Genomic DNA, 18,371 nt, shown 5'->3' with positions numbered 1-18,371 from the left:
TGACTGACTTTACAAGGGAGGATTGCACAAGTTCCTCTTCTCCGCCTCCTCCCCTTTCCTTCCTCCCTCCCTCCCTGGGCTCCCCCCACCACCAAACAGCTGTTTGGTGGTGCATAGGACTTTCTGTGAGGGAGAGAGGGGGAAGGGAGCAAGTGAGCGAGCCGGGAAGCTGCCCTCCGGCCCCCCCCCCTCCCCCGCAGCCAGGCAGGGCCACCCGGAATGCAGAGGCTTTATGGGCTGCAGGGCCCTGGGCTAAGGGGGCCCCAGGGCCCTGGCCTGCAGCTCTAAAGCCCCTTTCAGAATGCAGCCCTGAGTCCTCCGGCCCATGGAGGAGTGGGGCAGCCACGCAGCCAGCAGCCAGAAAGAAGCGGTGGTTTCCCCTTCAAAGCCGGCCGGAGAGAAGCGGCTCTTTGAAGGGCAAAATGCGGCTTCTCTCTATGGCTGCTGGCTGCGCAGCTGCCCCTGCTCCTCCTAAGTCCTCCGGCCCGTGTTGCAGGGCCGTGTTCCGAAAGGGGCTTTAGAGCTGCAGGCCAGGGCCCTGGGGCTGCCTTAGCCCAGGGCCCTGCAGCCCATAAAGCCCCTGCATTCCGGGTGGCTGTGCCTGATGGGGGGTGTGTGTGTGTGTGGCAGCTCCCAGAATGGAGGATCCCAGAATTGTGGCCATGGGAGCAGTGCTGCGCTGCGCAGAGCCACCTGCACACCCCCTGCACCAAACAGGAACTGCCCCAGGTAAGTGCTCTGCACCTCCTGCCTGCCCCAGCCCTGAGCCACCTCCTGCATCCCCACCCTGAGCCCCTTCCTGCACCCTAACTCCCTGCCAGACCCTGCACCCCCAGCCTGAGCTCCCTCCCGCACCCTAACACACTCCCAGACCTCACACCCCTACCCTGAGCACCCTCCCACACCCTAACTGCCTCCCAGGCCCTGCACTCCCACCCTGAGCGCCTTCCCGCACTTTAACCCTAATCCAGACCTTCGAATCGCTGTATCACAAAGTGTTAAACCAATATTTTCAGAAATAATGAAGCATATTCAGTCACATTGCTCTCACTAAAAATATTATTATTAATAATAATTTTTTTGTGAGAGCAAAAAGGTTTTTTTCTGCCGTTAATAAATAAAATAAAATAACAAAATATTTTAAAAATATTGTTTATTTCATCTTTATTTCATCCTTCTTTAATTTCTATTTTTGTGTATGTTTTATAATGTACGTAATATATTAGTACAGTAGTCCATGTATATAATTTATACATAAATAAATATACATATATTGCGGGGGCTGCTCAAAATTTTTTTACTGATAGGGGTGTGTGATCAAAAAAATTTGGAGACCACTCTTCTATGTAACCGGGTATATACATAGAATGACTCCATGGCACTGTGGGGTGTGGTCTGACAGCCTTGTTAGCTCGTTGAACACGTACTTTCACGTTGTATCTACCATTTTCAGAGAAAGAATAGATGTACCTGGAATAGACACCGTCATTCTTGAGAATGTCTGACTCTAGACATACAAAACAACAGAATTAGCACAAAGAAATTACTGCATTAGTTAGTTCTTCATTGTGAGAAGGAAACTCAAAGGCAATGACAAGGGCAAATTCTGCTCTGACTTATAGTCCATGCAACTCCATTGACTTTGGTGCTGTACAAAATCAGAGAATAATTTTGCCCGGGCTGTTTATAAAGTGACCAAGAGAATGTGTGACAGTTTTTCATTACCAATCTGCCTGGGCCACAGTTGATCAGGCTGGGCCACAGGATCGTTTGGGAAGGGGATGACGTAACACACCAAGTGTTTAAATTTTAAAGCTTTATTAATAAAATACAGCAGAGAGTGCTGGAAATGCTCCCACGTTACTCAGGGGAAGAAAGAAATAGTAAGAGCTCCAAGCGCTAACCCACTTTCATACTCACACACGGACTACCTAAGACTGGCCAGGCCTGGGTGTAACGTAAGAAGAAGAGGGGGAGGGGTGGACGGGAGTTTTTGCCTTGGGCCCAGGTCGTCCGGGGAAGTTGCTGTAATCTCCAAATTGCTCTAGCTCTCGGGAGGGTTTTTAAGTCCTGGGTTCTTTGGGGGGTATCGTCATCTAGGGCCTTCTGTGCCTGGTGCTCATTGTACCAGTCCCAATCGGTTTGCTGTGGCCTTCTTGGCTGCCCAAAACACACCGGCTCTGGAGAATTTGTTTTCCCTTCTGTTGGCCTTCACCGTTGCCGCCTCATTTGCTCTGTTTTCACTGCTATCTTTCCAGCTCTGTTCCACTTAGTTCTCCTCTTCTTACGACTGGGCAGATGTAGATTTCTTGTCTGTAGATTTCTCATCGAGCCCATGACCTTGGGCCGCGGCCAGCAACTTATTTTCACACAGAGCTAGCTAACATGCCGAGTTAACCCATTCTCTGCTTTTTTCTCCCCCCCCCCGCCTCTCTTGGCCTCTCGTACTACTGCAAAGGAATCTTCCATTCCCCACTCAGACACCTGTGACCCTCCCCAAAATGCTTTGCAATGCTTGCAACAGCGTTATCTACATACAGTGCTGATCTTCCTTCCCTGGGGACTCCCTGATGGCGGGGGCCATTGGGGTGTGACATTCTCCCCCTTGACCCCGAATCAACATTTTGTTGGGAGGGGTCACCACTTAGGTTTCCACCCTCCCCCTGATACTGTGGCAAGGGTTACTGTTGGTCTTCTACCTAAACAGCAATACAGAATGCACCAGATTGTTAGGACAGCAACAATTGCATACAACAGCCAATAAGGACTTCTGGCTTCATTAGTAACATAGCATAACACATTTTCCTGTTGACATAGATGCCCCACCCAAATGGTGGTGGCAAATGCAGCTCTTTTCAGATCAAATGTATGCTTCAACACCGTAAAGGAGGAGGCATCTGTCTGGAATATGGTTAGTTGTCTCTGGGTTTGCGTCAAGGGCAGGAAAACATTGGCTGTAATTCATGAAAAATTAAACACAACATAGTTAGAGATATTAACCACACTTTGCATAACCACAGGCCAATGCACTGAAATGTTTTTTGTGTTTGTGATCTTAACAGTAAATTGAGAGGCACCCTGGGGTTGGTGGCTCTCCAAGCACACGCTGAGGTATTGGTAAACAGATGTGCTGCAGTGGGGGCGTATTCTGATGCCCTTGAGGGCATTATTTGAGGGGGCTCCATGGGCCAGAGTTGCCAGGTGTTACCCTCTGCAATCCATATGTACTGATAGTTCAGGGATGCAGTCAGCACATATCGCTTAGCCGTGTCATTTGGAGGAGCCACCACATCCCACACGTCACGATGGACCACCCAGTCCCAGAGGCAGCCTTCCCAAAGGCCTGGTTGGATTTTTATAGTAGGGCCCACACTCCTTTCATGAGACCGAAGGCCGTGAAGGAGCAGGCTATGCCTGTGCACTTTGAATTAGTGAGCCTCCAGAAATGGCGAAAAGGCCTTGTTCCCGGGGAATCCCTGAGTAGGAATGGATTTCTCGGGGGATGGTTTGGGCTCCATGAAGCACATCCTCCTGGATGCTACGGATTTGTTGGGTCAAATATTGTTGGAGCTGGGAGCACACAGAATCCTATGCTAGTTGGTACCTGGTCTCAAGGTATCCTGCGTGTGGAGGGCCAATTGGCAGTATGTTTGAGGGCTGCAGTGGCCTCTGTTGGGTGGGTGAAATCTTCACTTGTGACCAGTCCCGTGGCCTTTTCCAATTGTCCCAACCGTTCATCTCTCATGGCCCCTTACTGAATATTCCAAATACTGACTGCCAAATTAGCCCCACAAGGATCTTACTAGGGTCCGCTTTTTCCGGGGGGGACAACATCTGTGTAAGGAGGGGAAGTTGGAGGGTGCCCACCCCCTTGTACAATTGGGGAGGAAGGTGGGGACCTGAAAGCATGTTAGGGTTTGGGATCCAATTGGGGAGGGCTCCGCAGGGCCAGGAGACCTGGGGTTCTCGGCAGGGCGCCACTCTGGGGAAGATACCTAAGTAATACATGGTGTTACATTTTCAGGATGATGTGCCACAATTGCCCCCCATGCTCCCGCCAGTGGATAATTGATCGTTTCTTCCACAGGGCCAAAATTAAGAAAGGAGGAAACCTGAGGATTCCCATAGATATGTGCCACCATACATACATTGTATTACACCAACGAATTCTGCAGGCCTGAAGCAGCAAGAGCGGTCTCACCACTCCTGTTCGGTGTGTCCCTGGGCTCTCGCTATTACTGCTTTGCCCTGTTAACAAAGCAAGAGGGGAAGAAAAAGAACAACACAAATGCACCCATTGGGGAAACTTAGGCACAGATGAAAACTCCCTAAATTATTAATTGTCCCATTACAGTCCTCCCTGGCTTTCGTCATTGATGTTGTTTGCCTGGTTTAGGAGTCTACAACAACAATATTATGCCCTGAGATCAGTAATTGCTATTGCTTGCCAAAGGGCTTCCCATTCCACTTCCACTCCAGGCCACCACAGGAGGAACAGGGTTGGTCCTAATGGGATCTAGGGGAGGCTTGGGGCCACCCACCAGGTATTTTGCTGTGGCCTTGCTGTGACTATCCAGACTATGCACTGTTTCCAAGGCTCCTCCCCTCCAGCCTTGCGCCACACTATAGCTCAGGCCCCATCAGCAGCTCGAGCCAGGGAGAGCATTTGGAGGCATTCTCCCTTCTCAAAATTATAATTATCCAGATAATCCCATGGATAGCTAGAAACCTGGATGGTCCAGGCAGGTGGCTGGTCCACAACTGAGGCCCACAATGCCATGAACAGAAATTAGGGAGAAACATATGTTTTGAGCTGATTGGCATGTGCTCATTTCAATTTGCCTGGTAGCTGAAGCTGGTACACTACCGGGGAGATGCGATTTACAATGGAGTACAGACCCACCCACCCACTTGGTGTCCAAAGCCTTCCCCAGCTTTTGCAACATTACCTTAGCTTCAATTAGCCATCCCCAAATGGCTTTACTGACAATCCCCTTACGCTTGGCCTTTTCCTTATCTAAAGCGGTCTCTACGGCTTCACGGGTTTCACATAGCTCCTTCCTCAACTGGGCAAAGTTGAGACTTTTTGGTTGTGGCAAACAGTAAATGTGATTATTGGTAAACACAGTACTCACATTACATTTACATTTATCTGCTAGCAGGTTGCTAACATTTCCATTCTCCCAACACACTTTTTCCCAGGAATTAACCCATAGACATTGCCCATTATACAGTAATTTGGTGTCATTATCCAATTAATCCCATATATAGGATCCTAGTGAAATGTCTTATTACAGGGCTTTGGAGCAACAGGCAAGAACAAGCACACCCACTTTTGAGGAGTCCACTCGGTACCACCTCTGGTTTCCAATCGCATCCCTCCCTCCCCAGCCCACTGGCTCGAGATCCGGGGTAGCCAGAAGGATTCCATGTGCAATATGGGGAGTGGGCTAACTTTCCATATCTTTGCTTCCAGAGCCTGTTGGTGTGCGATTTTAACAACAATTTCCCCCAATTAAAAGGTCTGGCCTTACTATGGTAGAAACATACTGCATCCATTCGTACTGATAAGTATTAAACTGATCTTTCTCTTTGCTTTAGCAAGTGTATTAGAACCTTAGTGTTTCCTAATATTACCCAAAACATTTTGTGTTCCAAGGTGCACAAAGTAAGTATCTACATTTCAGTACATCCCATAGCAGTGTTTTTTTTATTTCCATTTGTTTCTGTATTAGGCTGTCCTGTACCTGGGACAGAGAGCTTATTTATTCTTAATTACCGCCAAGTCTAAAGTATTTATAATCCCTACTCCAAAACCAATTTCTCCCAATATGTTGTCTGCTACCTGAGGATTTCCCTGCAGAATTTGATACACAACAGTGCTAGTAACACGACAAACAACATAAGACAAAACAGAGAACACAAAACATAAATTTTACTGTGACAGTAGATTCATGGTATTTTGGGTTGCTTTTCAGCTGGTATCAGCTTTTCCTGATTTTCTGAAAGACAAAAAGAACGTGTTTCTACCCCTTTGGGGGTGGCAGATTATTACCCTTGCTGATTGCAGGCAAAACAGAGGAATTACACCCATATTTTCCTGTTTTCATTCTATAGGCAGGCCAGATTTCAATGGCTTTTACCTTTATCAGTTAGGTAATTTGCATTAACACAGATGCTTTCTAGCTTGCGTTTGTATTCAAAGCCATCAGCAGCTCAGAGACTCTGTTTTAAAAGGGATACACTCAACTTTCACCAGAGTTTTGATTATTTTTAACTTTTAACTCCTGCTTCCGAAACACAAAGTGACTTGAAAAGAAAAACACAACCTATTGTGGCTCCCTTTGGCAAAGTGAAAGTTTGATTACACAAAGCTACCTTAAGGCTCCGTGTGGGGCAAGGTCTCTCTCTCTTTTACTACAGCTTTTATCTGCTATTTTGTTACCAGAAAACAGATTTAATTTTTTTTCCCCATTCTCCTGGCTTTCACTGCCCTGCTGTAGCCACGACTTTGGTCGTTATTTAAAACATTTTAAATTTTGTAAAGCATTGAGTTACCATAAGGGGTAAATGCTAAATACCAAAGTTAAACAACACTAGTTACCTATGTCTGGCAAAAGTGTTTCTTGGTTTTGCAATTTTAAATGGAAGATTCAAATGGATTTTAGTGGTCTTATTTAAAACACCACCAATTCATCTTAAACCTACAAAACACCAAGATTATACACACCAGGAGTGTTCTTTTAGCAAATTTGACTAACTTGTTCTTAGTCAAATGATTTCACTTACATAACCTCTCTGCCTGGATTATTTACAGACACTCCTTTGGGAAAGGGCCCAATTTCCTTCAGAATGGCTGCAAAGAAACCAAGAATTTTCTTTTCATAACACCTTTCCTTTTTAACATTTTTACAAAGTTTCACTGCTTAATTCCCTCCAGCCTCTTCAGAGTTAACTTCTCACTCTCTCTTTTCCAATTTCTTTAACTGTTGCCTGCCTGCTTGTCTGGGCCCGATCCTGTTTTTCTCGTTGAACCATTTCTTTCCATGGGCACAGACTTTGTTCCACTACCAATTTAGCAAGGAGAGTGAGCTCCTTAACTAGTCCCCACCTCTTCTGGTCCCTTTTCTTTTCATAATTACCCCATAGGGTGCTCTCCTTGGAGTTGGGGGTGCCGTACATACGACCTTCTCCCCCTTCACCTGGTGGACCTCTCCTCGGTCTTAATGAGGGCCACTATAGGGGTGTCACAAAGTTCCATCCAAAAGTGAGGATCCTCACAAAGGGAAAGATCAAAGCCAGCCCTCACAAGGGTCACCCGAATCATCCCCTGTGAGACTCGCCACCTGGACCGAGCACACGGCCAACTCATGTTTTAATGGTTTAATTTTCTTTTCATGGCGAGCACATTGCCGTTGTGGCGTATGCTGAGCATGGATAATCAAGTCTTTGACGAGTCCCTGAAGGACCAGTACCTGCTTAGCCAGTGCTTCCAGGTGGGTGCGTTCCGCCTCTTCCGCCTGGAAGTCCTGTCTCAAGGCCTGCAACTTGTCCTGGGCATAGGCTTGGGTTGCCGCCTGGTTAGTGATCTGTGCTTTCAGTTGCTTAATTTCCACCAGCTGTCGAGTACACACCTCCTCCTTTTTCCTCAACTCCTCTTTCTGTCCCGAGCACATCTGATACCACATAGCAGCTGCAGTCCAAATGAATCCCACAGCTGCCCCTAGGCTTTTACCCTTCTGCTTTTCATACTCAGTATACAGATCCAACAAATCCTGCCAAGAATGCACCCTTTTCTGAAGCTCCGTCACGGAACCCCAGGAATTATATCCCACCTTGGCAAGAGCCCTCTCCAGCCGGGAGAGGTCTTCACCCCCCTTTGAAAGGAGGGCCATCCAGAGGATTCAGGAAGGCTGGGGCAAAGCAATTTTGGGGGCCCCTTCCATAAAAAAAAGTTGCAATACTATAGAATACTATATTCTCGTGGGGGCCCCTGTGGGGCCCGGGGCCTGGGCAAATTGCCCCACTTGCCCCTCCCCCCCTGGGCAGCCCTGTTTGAAAGAGGCAGCAGGGTCCTGTCCCTCTTTGCCTCCTCTCCCGTGGCCTGGGCATCAGGTCCACCTGCCTCCCGTGACGCCAGCTGACCGGGCAGCCGGACTACCGTGTCTGTGCTCCCTAAAGCCTGTACATCCGGCATTGAACACATCTCTGATGCCATTGCCCACAACTGCAGGACTCCCGAGTCCGCAGCTGTACCCTTTTGTTTTCTGAACATGCTGACACAATCCATTGGTACAACTCCTAAGATCTTTCAATCACTTGAGATTTTACATTGCTCACACTGACCGGCGCCGGGGCTTACAATGCTCAACCCCCCTGGACTGGAGGGAGAGACGCTAAGCCTCCCTCAGTATTACTCGGTCCAATATCACCAAGGGTCCATACACCAAAACCCTTTCTGGGCACAGTGAAACACCTTCCATTCTCCTCTTATACTCAGGCAACTATGGCTGAGGGCATATGAACCGAAGATTATTTCCTTGGAGCGAGAATCTCTGAATCCTCCTCCTTTCTATCACCCGGGACTTCTACAGCCGGGGGTGTACCCACCTGCACCCTTCCCCCGGCGACCAGGGTGGAGAGAGGAATGCTAAATCCCTCTCTGGTTCTCAGGCATTTTACAGCTGGGAGTGGGCACCACCTTTATCATAAAATCCTCAACATGTAAAACCAAGAGTGCCAGACAGAGCAAACATGAAATACCAAGGGCAAAACAGTTGGTGCGCTCTGCAGGGCTCCCCCACACCACAATTCTCCACCAAAACTGTGACAAATTTTCATTACCAATCTGCCTGAGCCACAGTTGATCAGGCTGGGCCACAGGATCGTTTGGGGAGGTGATGATGTATCACACAAAGTGTTTAAATTTTAAAGCTTTATATTTAAATAAAATAATAAAATACAGCAGAGAGTGCTGGAAATGCTCCCACGTTACTCAGGGTAAGAAAGAAAACATTAGAGTCCCAAGCCCTAACCCACTTTCAAACTCACACATGCACTACCGAACACTGGCCAGGCCTGGGTGTAATGTAAGAAGAAGAGGGGGAGGAGTGGATGGAGTTTTTGCCTTGGGCCCAGGTCGTCTGGGGAATCCGCTGTAATCTCCGAATTGCTCCAGCTCTCGGGAGGGTTTTTAAGTCCCGAGTTCCTTTGGGGGTGTCATCGTCCAGGGCCCTCTGTGCCTGGTGCTCTTTGTACCAGTCCCAATTGGCATGCTGTGGCCTTCTCGGCTGCCCAAAACACACCAGCTCTGGAGAATTTGTTTTCCCTTCTGTTGGCCTTCACCGTTGCCGCCTCATTTGCTCTGTTTTTGCTGCTCTCTTTCCAGCTCTGCTCCACTTAGTTCTCTTCTTACAACTGGGCAGATGTAGATTTCTCATCGAGCCATGACCTTGGGCCGCTGCCAGCATCTTATTTTCACATGGAGCTAGCTAAAGTGCCGAGTTAATCCGTTCTCTGCTTTTTTCTTTCTCCCCCCGCCCCTTGGCCTTCCCCGGGGACTTCCTGAGGGAGGGGGCCATTGGGGTGTGACAAATGCAATCGGAAACTAGAAAGCTTGTTTATCACCCTGAGGGATACTGACTCAGGGAGCAGCTGATTTCTCAGCCTGGGAGAGTTAAGGGATTTTCATTTCCTGGGCCTATTGCTTCCCAGCATGTATGATCATACAACTATATCATTAAAGCCAAGTGAGCCAAAGTCAGACCACCGTAAGAAAAGGGCCACAGAATCAAACCACAATGCTCAGTTAAAAGACAACGATGCTCGTATTATGCTTTCAATAGGCAGGCATGGTTGTGTAACTGGAGGGAGCTCCTGAGAGGTCTTTATTAAAATTCTGCCAAAAACTGAAGGGAGGTTGGGATGATTTTTCTGTGTATGATGGTGCATACTTCCTTTTTGTATATGGCTAACCCATCACTTTTGGAGATAACTTTTCCCTGGGCCTCACAAAGAACATACATTTTGCCTTGGAATAGATATTTTTCAAGAAATTTCCCAGATTACCCCCATTTAAATCTTCATCCACAACCAACACTTCAAAAAACTCCTGTGCTACACTATCAGTTATACCTAACACATTTTTCATTAACTAAGTATACCCATTTCCATTAAAGCACAAGTAATCAAAGTTTGTTAGCCAATTTGGAGTTTCGCCTTCTTGACTGGTTATGAGAAAAATAGCTAAGTTGAGGAGGTAAACGTGCTACTGACAGCCCAGCCAGTGAGTGACTGAAAACAATGGCTAAAACAACATGGAAAACCAAGTCTCAGTTCTCAGCACATCCCTCGATCCCCAGAGGCAGTGAGGCATTTGAACGACGAGAGTCTGCAAAGAATCTCAGGTGCCAGGTCACCAAAAGGAAACCGGACAACTCTCTCAGTGTGAACTTACAACTGCAGAACACTGATGAGGGAGGAATCGATAAACCATCTCATGGAGGAAAAGGCAAAAACAGCCTGCGATGTGCTGGGTGTTTGCAAATACGACGAAAGAAGGAAATGGAGGTCAGCTGGAGGGACAGAAGCACAGTCATTTTTGGAAAAGGAGAATGCACAAGGACAGTTGGAGGAGTCGGATTCATCATAAACAAGGAATGGTCTTCGAAAATTGTCTCATGCCATTTGAAATCACATATCGGGGTGCTTTACCTCCGATTGAACCAAAATAGTACCCTCAAAATCATCCGGATATATGCTCCCACAAGTGCATGGGAAGATGATGATGTGGAAGGATTCTGTCAGGAACTTGAGGAAACCCTCGTTCAGAGTTCCACATATACAAATGTGATGGGAGATTTTTAACACCAAGGTTGGAAGAGGGAGAGAGGGCAAAAAGTTCATAGGAAGGTAGGGTATTGGAGAATAAAACACGTGAGGAAAATGACTAGCTATATTGGCAGATATGAGGAGAATGTTCATTGGTAACACCTGGTTCCGAAAGAAGGCCAACAGAAGATGTACATGGATCGCACCAAATGTGAAGAGAAAAAATGAAATTGATTACTTTCTGATCAATAGACGACTCATTGTTCAGGATATCTCAGTAGTGCCATCATTCAATATCGGTAGCAATCATTGTCTACTGAGAGCTAGACTCATGTTTACTGTGAAGGTGGAGAAAAAGGTGCCGTGTATGGTGAACAGAAGGCACCAACTGGTAGCTTTCGATGAGGCAATCCTAAAGGAAGACATTTCTAGGGAAGATTGGAGCTTCCTGGATGACTGCAACGACGATTATGAGAACTTCAGTAAGAGACTGAAACGGTGTGTGAAATCTGAATGTGAAAGACCAAGAAGAGCTAGTGGAAGAATCTCGGAGAATACAAAGACTTTCTTGGAGAAGAGGAGGAAAATTAAAAGAAATGGTAGCGACAGACTTGAGTACTCCCTTCTCTGCAAGCTTATATGAATGAAGTTGAAGGAACACTTCAAGAAATTTTGAACCAAAAAGCTCTTAAAGGCTGCTGAAGATCGTAAAAGTCTCAAAAAATGCAAACGGGAACTGGCACTGTACAGGTCATTATCGGCTTTGAAGAACAGGGACTGAGAATCAATAACTGATCGAACAGAGATGAAAGCAATCTGCAGGGATTTCTATACCCAGCTGTTTGCATCCCGTATAGACGTCCCAATGCCATCACTTCAACAAACCGATGAACACATACTCCCAGTTCTCATTAGCAAAGTCCTCCATGCAGTCCATCAAATGACAGAGGGGAAGGCTCCAGGTAAGGACAGTCTGACAGCAGAAGTGCTTAAAGTTCTCGCCCAAAGGTTCAGCCACTATCTGAAAATCCAGAAGATACTGTCCAGTTGGAAAGAGTCCAATACCATCCTGTTGCATAAAAAAGGTGATCAAGAAAATCTAAAGAACTATTGCCCAATCTGCCTGCTTTTGCATATCTATAAATTGTTCACTAAAATAATAACAAATCGACTATCGCAAAACCTGGATGAACTGAAACCTAGAGAGCAGGCTGGCTTTTGAAGGAATTATCACACGATAGACCACCTCTTCACTCTAAACCAACTACTAGAGTGTTCAAGGGAATATAAGTTCTCCTTGTGCATTGCCTTCATGGACTATGAGAAGGCGTAGAACAGCGTAGAGACTAATGCCGTTCTTGAAGCTCTTTCAGAACAGGGCATCAGCATGAAATATGATGTTCGTCCATCGTTATCAATGAAGACCTCAAGAACTCATTCTTTCGATGACAGGGCTCTGTGCGTCCGAAGATGACTGATCAGTCCGATTCAGGCGTGGAACGTCCTGTCACACCTCGCCTCAGAGGTATTACTGTCTGTGTGAATGAGGCTGTGCCATGCTGGACGGTTCAGTGCGAAGGTTTCCCATGTGGCGGTGTTGATCTTGAAGGACTTCAAAGAGGTCTTCAGTGTGTCCTTGAACCGCTTCTTTTGTCCTCCATGGGAGCGCTTTCCCTGAGTGAGTTCTCCGTAGAAGAGCTGTTTAGGAATGCGTTCGTCTGACATTCTCACGACATGTCCGGCCCACCTGGTCTGGGCTCTCATCAGCAATGTGTGAACTGACGGCAGACTGGCTCTAGTAAGGACATCCGTATCGGTCACTTTGTCCTGCCATCTGATTTTTAGAAGCTTTCGCAGACAGGAAATGTGGAAGTGAGTGAGCCTTCTTGTATGACTCCGATAGACAGTCCACGTCTCGCAGGCGTACAGCAGAGTTGGAAGCACCACTGCTCGGTAGACCTTCAGCTTTGTTGGTAGGCTGATCCCTCGACATTCCCAAATGTTGGGGCGCAATCGGCCAAATGTAGAGCTGGCTTTAGCAATTCTGCAGTTTACTTCATCATCGATTGACACTGCTCGGGAAAGGGTACTGCCCAGCTACGTGAAGTGGTCCACTGTCTGAAGTCTCTGTCCATTTACAGTGATGGACGGTTCTGAGAACGGAGCGTGGGAAGCTGGCTGATGCATGACCTCAGTCTTCTTGATGTTAATGGTGAGACCGAAGTTGTTGCATGCAGTTGAAAACTTGTCCATACTGGCTTGCATTTCTGGCTCTGTACTAGCATTGAGAGCACAATCATTGGCAAAGAGAAAGTCTCGAAGTACAGTTTCCTTCACCTTGGTGATGGCACACAGTTGCCTCAGATAGAATAGTTTCCCATCAGTTCTATACTTCAGGCCTATTCCTTCAGTACAGTGTTGAAAGGCATCAAAGTGGCAGAGAATATCATGCTGAACAAAGTGGGTGCTAAGACACACCCTTGCTTGACACCGTTGGTGACTGGGAAGGCCTCAGACGTTTCACCGTCATCCAGGACACGAGCCATCATACCGTGATGAAATTAACGTACCATTCGTATAAATCTGTCTGGACAGCCAAATTTCGACATGATCCTCCACAGGCCCTGGCAACTGACACAGTCAGATGCTTTCGTGAGGTCCACAAAAGTTGTGTAGAGTTCACGATTCTGCTCTTGACATTTCTCCTGTAGGTGATGCACAGCGAAGATCATGTCTATAGTCCCACATCCCTCGCAGAAGCCACACTGTGATTCTGTCAGTAAGCCCTTCTCCAGGTGAGTGATCAATCAGTTCAACAGAACCCATGCAAGAACTTTCCCCACTGTAGAAAGCAGCGAGATTCCACGGTGATTGTCGCATACCTGGCGATTGCCCTTCCTCTTATATAGGTGCAAGATGGATGCGTCTCTAAATTCTTGTGGAATGGTTCCCTGCTTCCAGAAGGACTGAAACAGCTCAGTGAGTTTCTGTAACAGCACGGGTCCACCGAATTTGTACACCTCTGCTGGTATGGCATCTGACCCTGGGGCTTTGCCACTTGACAGCTGATTGATAGCTTTCTTCACTTCATCCTCTTCTGGTGAAGCATCCATGGAGTCATTGACTGCAACCTGGGGCATCTTGTCAATGGCCTCATCATTGATGACTGAGGGGCGATTGAGAATTGCTTCAAAGTGTTCAGCCCATCTCTGGAGAATCTGCTTCTTCTCTGTAAGGAGCACAGTACCATCAGAGTTCAGGAGGGGAAAGCTCCCAGAAGACTGTGGACCATAGAGTGTGTTGAGGGCTTCATAAAACTGCTTATAGTCGTTCCTGTCCGCATATGCTTGTATTTCATCTCCTTTGGCGCTCAGCCGCAAGTCCCGCATTTTGCGCAGTCAGTTCTGTACTGTTCTGTGAGCGTTGATAAAGGCGGTCTTCTTTGCCGCTGAGGATGAATCGTTTTGATATGCACGATGCAGGCGGTGCTTGTCAGCAAGTAAGGCCTGGATTTCTGCATCATTTTTGTCAAACCAGTCTTGCTGCCTGCATGTGGAGGGCCCCAATACATTCGATGCAGCTGTATGGACAGTGTTGCGGAATCGCTCCCAGTCTTTCTCAGCGTCATCCTCAATACGAAGATCAGCAATCTCATTCTCTAGGTCTTCCGCTAGATTTTCAGTGATGCGGCTGTTCTTCAGCTTCGACACGTTGATCCTTTTGAGAGCCTTACAGCCTTGTGGTTGTCTCTTCGGCATGATACGGAGCTTCATTTTGGATACTATGAGCCTATGATCCGTCAACAGTCAGCGCCACGCATAGCTTTTGTAACCCTGACATCTTGTCTGTCCCTTCTCCTGATGATGACATAATCGATCAAATGCCAGTGCTTGGAACGGGGATGCATCCACCAAGTCCTGTTACGGGTAGGAAGGTGGAAGACCATATTGCTGATCAGAAGGTCATGTGCTGCACAAGTTTTCAGCAGTAACAGGCCATTGCTGTTACACTTTCCCACTCCATTTTTCCCGATGACTCCTTCCCAGGCTGCGGCATCGCATCCGACTCTTGCGTTAAAATCACCAAGCAGAATCAGCTTGTCTGTGCGGTGCACTGACAATAGCAGAGTATCTAGTTCTTCGTAGAATTTATCCTTCACATCCTCTGGGTTGGTCATTGTAGGAGCATATGCGCTGATCAAAGTAGCTTGTTTTCCTTTTTGAAGCGGAAGCTGCATTGTCATGAGCCGGTCATTCATACCCTTGGGGGAACTGGCAAGTTTCCGAACAAGATGATTCTTGATGGCGAAGCCAACTCCAGATTCGCGACGCTCATCATTGCTGCGGCCACTCGAGAAGAATGTATAGCCACCGCCTGACTCAGACAGCTGTCCTTCATTAGCAAGGTGAGTTTCGCTAAGGGCTGCAATGTCAATGCTGTAGCGTGCGAGCTCTCTAGCGACAAGTGCTGTTCTTCTCTCCGGTCTGTCTGCCGTGATGTTGTCCAGTAACGTGCGCACATTCCATGTCTCAATTGTGATCGGTGTCACAATCGGTTTTGTTTTTGTTTTTGTTCGACCACTTTTGTGGGATCCCCGCCAGCCGCGGTATGCTGACCAGGGTAAGGTGAAGCAGGCAATGTTTAGGGAACCTTTTCTAGCCCCCTCCTCATTCTACGGAGGTGAGCAGTGCAATCCTGAATAGGGCTGCTCAGTCGCTCAAGAAGATGCCGAGCTCCACTGCTGCTTCGGTCAGTGAGGAACGACCATTATGCCTGAGCCGCCTATGTGCAGGTCCACAGCTCCCAGTGTATCAACACCTGCTGCTTCGTCACTCGCCCATCGCCACAGAACTTGATATGATGTAATATGATATGATATGATGTCAAGACTTGCGCGTGAATTGGATTAAAGTGAGGGAGAGTTGCGTGACGTCAGCCTCACTCTCTCTTCCCAGTTCCTATCTGTATCCAGTGGCAGGACAGAAGTTGAGACGGCTGGAGATAGGGCAGGGTGCAGTGGATGACTAGGACGCCTATGTGTCTTGTTGTGCTCTTAAGCGTTCCACAACGCTTGCTGTCACTGCCTTCCTGACCATTGAACCAGGTTGCCTCAGTCAGCCGGATTCAGCCTTCGCATGCAATGGGTAGACAGGCCCTAACTCACCGAGAGTCTCATACTCGTCGGCTACCCTCACCTGGTTTAGCTTGCTAGTCGAGACGGTCTCCGGGGTGTGGCCACTGTTGCATGCTGACAGCTACTTGGAGCCACAGGTGAGAGCTGGGTGTCAAGTGGGGACCAAAGTGGATGAACTACTCCTAGGAGTACGACTGCTCCCCCATCAGAGGTACTACCCCTCCCTGACAACCCGATACACCCATGAAATATATCACATTACTAAAGGAAGCGAACTCTGGCTGCAGCACGGACATATTGCTGTTTGATACTCCCCTCCAAATCCCCATCGAGAAAGGTGTGAAACAAGGAGATACAGTTTCACCAAAATTATTCACAGCCTGTCTTGAATTGGCTTTTCAATGAGCAGACTTGAAAGATGGGATTAATATCAATAGTGAGTGGCTAAACCATCTCAGGTTCGCAGATGATATAGTGCTGATAGCCGAAAATACAGCCCAGCTTGAGAGAGTGCTTAAAGAACTGAACACGAAAAGTAGTCAAGTCAGATTAAAAATGAATCAGTTGAAAATGAAATAGATGAGATCAGATGTTCTGCCAAAAACCCAAATAACTCTTGGAGGAGAGCAGATCCAAGAGGTTGATAAATATGTTTATTTGGGCCAGGAAGTCAACGTGCACCACGATCAGAAAGGTGAACTGTTGCACAGAAAAAAATCTGGATGGTGCGCATTCAATGACATCAAGGACATCTTCCAAGGAAAGATCAGGAAAACAACTCGTGCGAATCTCTTCAACTCAACCGTGCTTCTAGCGATGTTATATGGCAGCGAAAAATGGTCACTGACAAAGATTGAAGAACATCAGCTGTCTGTCACACAGAGGGCGATCGAACGAACATTTTTGGACATTTCGTTCCGCGATTCATCCCCAATTAAATAATTAGGCAGCAGTCTGGAGTACGAGATGTTGTTGTTGAAAGCAGGCTCAGCAAAATGCGGTGGGCAGGACATGTGGCCCGACTCAGCGACAACAGATGGACTGCAGCTATATCTGAGTGGTATCTGCGAGAACTGAAACGGCCACACGGTCGGCCTCCAAAGATGTGGGATGATTTCTGAACAAGGAGATATGGACAAGCATGGCGAAGGATGGCCAGAGTGAGAGAAAATTGGAAGATGTGTTGTGATCGGCTCAGTCTCAATTGATGAAGGACCGATAGTCTACGCAGTGTACTCAGTTGGGCTGTTGAGCTGTTCTTCCCACCACAGGAATGTTAAATGTTGTTATATTATGCGCACTATTTCCAAGCAGTCCTGTTATAGTTACCTCTTGGACCAGATCCTGTGCTCCACTCAGGGCTAAATTGAGAATTGCCTCTCCCCTTGTGAGTTCCTGTACCAGCTGCTCCAAGAAGAAGTCATTTAAAGTATCGAGAAATGTTGTCTCTGCATTTCATCCTGAGGTGACATGTACCCAGTCAATATGGGGATAATTGAAATCCCCCACTATTATCGAGTTCTTTATTTTGATAGCCTCTCTAATCTCCCTTAGCATTTCATCGTCACTATGACTATCAAATTGTGCTTTGAAATTGCTGAAATGATTCAACTGCCACACACTGCAGAAGCAAGAAGCTCAGTGTCATTTCTGAAGCAACAGCTAACCTCACTAAGGAACAGTGGGGGGTGGAGGGTGGGGAAGACAGGGAAAGAAGTAAAGAAAGGACCAGAGGAAAAGCGGAATACAGGAAACACGTCTGGAAACAATTCTCAAGCATGGGTTCCGTCTCAATAACACAACTCAAAACCAGTTCGAGCCCCCACCCAGTGACCTGGACTTCCCCTCTCACAAGTACAGAGTCTGAGTGTAGCAAAAGCCTTTTAATAAAGGAGGGAAACAATGCATCATTATGTTCGGGAAACACCACAAACAGGATTCATAACACAAACCATGAGTAAAAGGCCCACCCCCAAGTAAGTTTGGCAGTGTCCTTCTCCCCTCAGGGTCTTAAGTCCAGCAACCCAACAGTCACCCCACCCACAGTTTCTGACCTTGGTCAGTGCAGCCCCCAGAGTTCAGAAGTTCCTCTGCAGAGTTTACCTCCCAGCCTGGGTAGAAGTGGGGAGAGATATGGGAGCATCTTACATGCTCCGCTGCTTGGGTTGACGGCCGATTGTCGTGCCTTTCTGTGGGGTTCTGCTGCAGTCTTCACCGCCAGCTGCATCTCTCCGCCAGCCGCCATGCTATCCGCTCTGCTCACCACGCCTCTCCACTAGCCATCCTGCTAGCCACTCACCAATATGTCTTCAGGTCCCGCCCATTTAACACAGCTCTCAGGGAGCACAGCTCTTTCATGACTTCAGCACTCAGTGATTTTTGTTGGTAGTAGGGGAGCCTTGGTGCT

At 47.4% G+C, this 18,371-nt stretch overlaps 1 long non-coding RNA gene across 4 annotated transcripts; it reads right to left on the bottom strand.

Moving 5' to 3' along the window:
- Positions 1–1,138: 1,138 nt before the first annotated feature.
- On the bottom strand, positions 1,139–17,798 carry LOC135973009 (uncharacterized). 4 transcript variants are annotated; one of them, XR_010589683.1, is made up of 3 exons: positions 7,476–17,798; positions 5,940–6,002; positions 1,139–4,248 (listed from the first exon to the last, which is right to left on the bottom strand). It is a non-coding gene; the product is annotated as an uncharacterized LOC135973009 (long non-coding RNA). The 4 variants fall into 4 exon arrangements; XR_010589684.1 differs by having other exon boundaries at positions 1,139–2,954; positions 4,149–6,002; positions 7,476–10,335; XR_010589681.1 differs by having other exon boundaries at positions 1,139–6,002.
- Between the last annotated feature and the right edge of the window lie 573 nt (positions 17,799–18,371).

The sequence above is a fragment of the Chrysemys picta genome, chromosome 8 (assembly GCF_011386835.1).
Source record: "Chrysemys picta bellii isolate R12L10 chromosome 8, ASM1138683v2, whole genome shotgun sequence".
NCBI lineage: Eukaryota > Metazoa > Chordata > Testudines > Emydidae > Chrysemys > Chrysemys picta.
This window is presented reverse-complemented; position numbering and strand designations above follow the sequence as displayed.